Source organism: Octopus bimaculoides, chromosome 1, assembly GCF_001194135.2.
Source record: "Octopus bimaculoides isolate UCB-OBI-ISO-001 chromosome 1, ASM119413v2, whole genome shotgun sequence".
NCBI classification, from domain to species: domain Eukaryota; kingdom Metazoa; phylum Mollusca; class Cephalopoda; order Octopoda; family Octopodidae; genus Octopus; species Octopus bimaculoides.
This window is the reverse complement of record NC_068981.1, coordinates 28,622,882-28,630,584: the sequence shown is the minus strand read 5'-3', so window position 1 is coordinate 28,630,584 and position 7,703 is coordinate 28,622,882.

The following is a 7,703-nucleotide window of genomic DNA, read 5'->3' as shown; positions in this document are numbered from 1 at the left end:
GGGTGATGCTGGTGGTGGTGGTGGAAGTGTTGTTGTTGTTGGTGGTGATGATGGTGTTGGTGGCGGTGTTGTTTTCTTTCGAGGACCCGAGACATTGAGGACAGTATCAAAGGACGAAATACAAACCAGAATACGTGGTGTTTGTATGGATCAAAAGAAAATTAACGATAAAGAAATATCAAATGATATATTAACAAAATTGTCCCCAAAATAGAAGAATTCAACAAGAATAAGAACTTACCAATAGCAGTATTTTGATGCCCGAGACTCACCACTGAAAGAATGGCCTTAATTACTCTGCTATCTCTCAGTCATCGGAAGTGCCCTCTTCCTGTTTCTTCCCTCTTATTTAGAAAATAATTCGCAGGTGAAGCACATCCTGACTCACCGATCTTGTTGCTCTTATCCGCTTTTCGATAAATACCCACTAGGACTGAAACTCCTTCTTTACACTCACATCCCTCTTTAAGCGGAACTCGAAGAAATTAATTAGAGCTTGACCAAATAGAAAGTTTCGTGTCTTCAAGCCTTTCAGATGGCCCAACATGCACCCACATTCGCCAAACCTTGTTGGTAAATATTTTCCCATCTTTCCTACAAATGTAACTTAGACATTTGACTTCGTTACTGACTACTCGGACGTTCGGGATTCATTCCACTTCATCAACAATTGTTCGACACAAACCCAAAAGTCGCTAATGAACAGACGCTGAACGTTTGCGTGCAAGACGGCTTGGTCGCCTTGCGCGCATCTTGAACAAGTTCGAGTTATGCTTCCTCTATGACTGTAGAGATTTTAGAAAATAGGTAATGATCTCCCAATTCGTATAACACTGCCTTGGACTTTTGGAAGGTGTTCATAGTCTCGGAGCAGAAAATCTTCCAAAAACATTTCCTGAAACTGTTCTCATAGATCTCCAGAGTCAATTCCGGTCCAGGCCAGGCCAGGCCAACAATTTTTAACGAAAGGGGATGCTGTTGATATCCACCTAGGTTTAACTACAATAAATGCATGGTATTTCATCGAATCCGGAAAGCTCAAAAGTAAAGTTGATCTCGGCGACATTTAAATTCAGGGCACTGAGAGCCGGAAGGAATTTTGTGAGGCATTTTGTTCGATGTTCTAACTATTCCGTCAATCCACTTCTTTGTAATTTAACAACAACAATGAACCCTGGCTTACCATCCACTACTGAGGATTATGATCGTTAATTAAAATACATTGAGAAATACTCTACATACATGTATTGAGTTTTCTTAGAACATAAAGACGGCTGAATCGAGTGGCTGCGAACTTTTACAATTGGAATTAACAATGAAGATTGTCACAATTGGCCTAAAGACCTACTTGAAAAACTCTGATCACTGGATGTTAAAACTTGTCTTAAACGCACGAAAACAAGAAAGCATCATACTCAGTAACAAAACAAGCAAAGGAATATCTAAGTGAATTCCAAATACAACTAATCTCACAATTAGACGTACTAGAAACAAACACAGAAAAAGCTAAGCGTATGTAAACCTGTGCTAAAAGTGCTGCCTTAGATATTCTTACTGATAGATGGCAAGAAAAAACCTCTTAATGGCAGATACCCAAAGAGAGCTAATAATGCCGTTGTTGACTAAGCCCTTACCCATCACAAGCTAGTGTGTTTTGGCTTAAAATCAGAAACAGAAGGGTTTATCATACCAGCCCAAGATCAATGCCTACCTACAAGGAGCGAACATATTAAAGAACGGCAGTAGTCCAGCATGTCGTGTATGTAAACAGCAAAATGAAACCATTGATCATGTTGTCTTCATGTGCAGTTTTCTTGCCCCTACAGGGTATCTCAACAAGCATGATAGAGCAGCCCAGTATATTCACTGGGTAATTTGCCAAAACCTAGGCCTGCTCCATAATAGAACTGTTGGGAACACAAACAACCGCCAGTGCGTTGGAAATAATCACATCTCACCCCTCTAGAACTTCACCATTCAAACTGACAGAAAGACAGATGCAAATAGGCCAGACATTATACTGAAAGACACCAGACAAAAATCATACCTCCTCATTGATATGACTGTCCCAATCGACATAAATGTATGTCAAGACCTACCAAAAACTGAGCAGGTTTAAAGATCTTGAAGTAGAAATTGGCAAAATGTGAAACCTCAAGACTAAAACAATACCTGTTGTCATAGGCGCCCTAGGAATGATAGCAAAAGAGGCTGATTCCTACCTAGCTCAGATATCAGGAAACCCCAAATTGACAGAAATTCAAAAGATAGTGCTCATGAGAACTGTCCATATCTTACGTAAAATACTGTCTATGTAATCTCAATTTTTAAAACAAACTTATAATTTTCTTGTTTTATTAAACATTTACTAGAACAGTACTATGTGCAAAACCAAATACATGACACCCTAGGCATAACATCAACTTGAACTTCTAACTTGTTTTCTCTTGAGGTCTCTGGGTGAGACTTGGAGTCAACTTGTATATATACAAAGCAAACGTCAAACACATAATATTAGTAATAATAATAATAATAATAATATTAATAATAATAATAATAATAATAAAAACAACATTTATTTATTGTACATATTTCACTTTAAAATATTGGATTCAGGACTGCTTTTTTTATTATATCAAGCGTTTTACAACGTTTGAAGGTAATCGAATTGTTTACAGAAGACAGATTGGTTGAAACATTTCTATGATTAAGCACTCTTGATATCAACTGTATTGGTACGCTCATCAAACTGTGAAGTTTAAGCCGCAAGTTGATTTGTTAAAATATTTCAATGAATAAAAGCTATCAATATGAACTGAGTTGGTACACTCGTCAAATTATGGTGTCTAAGATGCTCGCTATTTATTTAAAATACTCTTTGTAAGATTCAAGCTGCAAGAGCCTATCGGAAGGCGTTTAAAAGACAAATTCAGTTACCTTACTTGAGTTATCACTGGTGAAGCACAACTGTCGGTTAATACTACTACTATATATACATGAAGATCGCGGAAGACAAAAACGTACTTGTACTATTGCATAAAAATACATAAGTGAAAGGTGCACATCACCCAATGTTGGTATTTTATTGACTAATATATATTTAACTGCACGAAATCAAACTCTGATATATATGTGTGTGTGTGTGTGTGTGTGTGTGTGTGTGTGTGTGTGTGTGTGTGTGTGTGTGTGTGTGTGTGAATGTCTATACATATATATGTGTGTGTATGTATTTAAACTCATCAATGAGAATCGTGAAATGTTTCGCGAAAATGTATCTGTATTCGAGGCGTTTGTTCCTAAGAGGATTACATAAAGCCCGAACTTCACAGTCACAATTTCGATCAATCAAGTATTTAGTCGATTGATTGATCGAAATGATGTCAGATTTTGTACCAATTCAGTTTATTTTACATATGAATAAATGCGTACAGACGCATATGCAAACATGCACATACACAAGCATATATGTGTATATATATCTATCTATAAATGTATCTATCTATAAATGTATCTATCTATAAATGTATCTATCTATTTATATCTGTCTGTCTGTCAGTCTATCTATCTATCTATCTGTCTGTCTGTCTGTCTGTCTGTCTGTCTGTCAGTCTGTCTGTATGAATGTATATATTTGCGGAGGAGTGTTAGCACTAATATATTGTGTTACAGTCACATAGTAATGATGTGACGTTTGTCTACAGCAGCCTGTCTTTTTACTTTAACAATTTTCAACACCTCACCATTCCATCTCACCAGCAAAACTGAGCGGTGAATTGAATGCTTCTGTACCATGCTAGCCCATTACTTATTACTTGAATTTGGCAGTTGCTTTATTCGTTTTCAGTAAGTAACTGATACTTTAAATTATCGGTCTCAGAAGAAATTTCGACCAACCTTTATTCATTCATATTGTAATTCCTTATCAAGCTATTTGTTATTATATAATCACAGGATACAACTTAATAATTTTAAATACATTCGTAAAGATTTTAGTCATTTGCAATTGATCTTATTAACACAAGACCACTCACTTTCTTAACCCGAATTGCTATGAATTATAGGTATATAGATATTTGTGAACCTAATTGGTCATTAGACTAAATGTTGCATCGAAAGATGCCAGCCTGACAGAACTAGTTCTAATATTGATTGTAATATATTTATTATTCGTGGAAGACACATGGACACTGATATATATCGACAGGAAGAAGGTTTAGCTATGGGTTCACCATTAACACCTATAATAGCCAATATATAGATGGAATACTTTGAGAATTTGGCATTAGAATCAACGCCACTAAAACCAACCCTATGGCTGCAATATGTTGATGACACCTTTATACTCTGGCCCCACAAGGAAGATAACCAAGTGATGTTAGATAATGTAAACTTAATAAAGCCATCCATACAGTTCACAATGGAAAAAGAGAAAGACAATCAACTAGCATTCCTGGACGTATTAATAACACTCACCAAGTAATGGATTCAGGACATCCGTATACCGCAAGCCGACCTTCACTGGACGATACCTCAACTTCAATTCCCACCACCCATACAGTGTAATGAGAGTGATTGTTCAGTGCCTAAAACATCGAGCAAATAAAATAAGTAGCGATCGTAATACACACCACGAAGAAATGATCAATCTCAATCTATTAAGCAACAATTACCCCAAAAGTATACTATCCACTCCAATTATAAAGAAAAATGAGGATGAAACCAATAAACTGTCCACAGTTTGTCTACATTATGTGAAAGGCCTCTCCGAAAAGATACAAAAGATATGCAAGTCCATATGACATCAAGACAGTATTCTAGAGTAATAAAATACTTCGCAAATATCTCCTTCGAGACATACCACAAATAGAAGAGAATATGACCAAAGATTGCGTGCACTTCATCCCATGCAGGTGTGGTAGGTTATACAAAGGCGAAACACGCCGCTCCCTCAAAATAAAGGTAGAGGAACGTCGCAAAGCTGTGACACGAGAAGATATTGATAAATCGGATATGGCTGATCATGTATGGAAAAATGGAGACCACCTCCCCCTGTGGGATGAAGTTAAAATAATAGATAGAGAACACCACTGGAAAATACGAAAACTAAAAGAAGCAACACAAACGATTGGATACAACAACCTCCTAAGCAGACCGAGTGCAGATATGAGTAGCATATGGGAACCGGTATTAAGGAAGAATAGGAAAATATTGGAAATATAAGCCCTAAAATTCACTCCATAATTTTCCACGGGCATATGGCGTAGTGGTTAAGAGCGTATGTTACTAACCCCAAGATTCCGAGATTTAGCCAGTGACCTAAATAATGATGATAATAATAATAACATCGAAAAATACCTTAGGAATGAGAGGGTATATCAGCCGAAACGTTATGTTAACAACAAAGAAGATGAGGACAAATATCTGTCAAATGTGAATATGTAAATAATGTAAATAATATACATAATTCCTCATCTCTTAAAAATAGAACTATATTACATGGCTTAGTAATAAGGATATTTACTTCATGATATGGTTTCGGTTTCCATTCTTGGCGCAAACAGCACTTTTTATCTTTAAGCAAGACATTGCTCAACACACACACGCACAAACACTTATGTACCAACATAATGCCATTACAAATGTGTGTGCGCACGCACGCACACACACACACACACACACACACACACACACACACACACACGCATATATATATATATATATATATATATATATATATATATGCTTGCCATTATATTTTTAATCAACTGAATATGAACCATTTTGTTCACAATACGTCTCCATCTTTCCTCTAGCTTGAAAATACCCTCTTCCCAGAATTGAGGTGGTTTCATGGCAAATAAGTCGAAAGGTAAGCTACTATTAATCAGCACGAACTTTCCGGACAACCCAATATAAACATATATATATATATATATATATATATATATATATATATATATATATATACATACATGCCTAGAGGCGTATAGATATGTATATATTAATAAGGCTGATCCAGTTACACGTCATTCTTGAGATCAAGATCTCAGTTGATTTGTTACCTGTTCCTTATATAAAAATAAATTACAAAGATGGACAGGTCAATGGATCAGCGTAAATAAACCATTATTTCTCCTATGATATTAACTAAAGTTTTCTCATTTGTTGTGTGTGTGTTATTGGATCCTGGAAGAACAGATGCATGGAGTCTAGTCTTGACCAGCCAATCTTTTTAGGGATAAGATAAACCACAACACTTAATCTGTCCTTTCTTTCCCAAGGCGATGGAATATGACTTAAAGAATACTTAACTGCTATTTTCAGCTGGGTTGTGCCATAATCTAACAGCTCCATATTCGTATGCGTGTTTGTCTGAAGGTTCGAATGTCTGATATGTAAATATGTATGTGTGTGTGTGTATACGTGTGTATGTTATGGACATACACACAGAGGAAAAATAGTGACAAAAAACATTCTTTCATTTATTTTCTCCTTTGCATTGTGGGGAGAAAATTAAAGAAAGTGCTATAAGAAGAATAATTATTCAGGTTAAAGTTTAATAGAGAGTAGGAAATGTTCTATTTCTTTTCATCGAAGTCGTTGTCATTTCTCTATTTCTTTTTGTTTCTGTTTCTCGAATAAAAGTCCAGTGACTCAGTCTGTTATAATATAATAAGTTATATGGTTTCGTTCAGTTGAAAGTGCTTGGTCTTATTGACTCTAATCCCGAGAAATCTTACTAAATATTTACCTCCAAGCAAAAACCGTTACAGCGGAATAAGAAGCCATTTTTTTAACCACCACCATCAACGTTACTACCGCCACTACAACACCACCGCCAATACTACAACGCCGCCACCACTAACAACAACACTGACACCATCACCACTTCCACCATAAGCACCACCACTCTACTGCCAGACATCCACTCACCCTTTCACTTACCTCGGTTTAGTTGAAAACACTGCGCTGCGCTGCTGCTAGTCAAATGATAACAAAATAATAAAAAAAATACACCATATCCCTTGTTACTACCACTATTACTACTACTACTACTACAGAACAATAAAAAGTGAAGAAGAAGAAGAAGAAGAAGAAGAAGAAGAAGAAGAAGAAGAAGAAGAAGAAGAAGAAGAAGAAGAAGAAGAAGAAGAAGAAGAAGAAGAAGAAGAAGAAGAAGAAAGAGAGAGAGATGAGAGAGCATATTGATGATTACGACGACAGTGATGATGATGTCGATGTTGATGGTGGTAACTATATAAAGGATATACCCCATACCTCCCCGCTTGGTTCTGATTTCAGATGTGTTCCTTGCAGTGTCTTGTGTGAAGAAAGCTCTCTAGTGCTGTCAATTTTTATTCTATAACCTGGAAACCGTATTTTTGTGTGTATTGGTGGCAGAAGAGACAACGAAATATATAGTGAAAAGAAAGAAGAATTTTAAAAACCAAGAAAAATAAGAAAATCATTGGTATCTAAAACACAATTCCTAGAGACACAAATATACATACATATATATGCATTCACACGCGTATATACATGGAGATATACATGCATATAAAAAAAAAGATAGTATTATTGGAAAGATTCCACGTTCGGATCTGAAAAAAGCGATGTAGGCAATAACTTTATGGCCGGAGCGGAAGTTAAAAGTAGTAGTAAAAGTGTAAGATAACAACTATACAGTTGTTGGTACTCCGTCG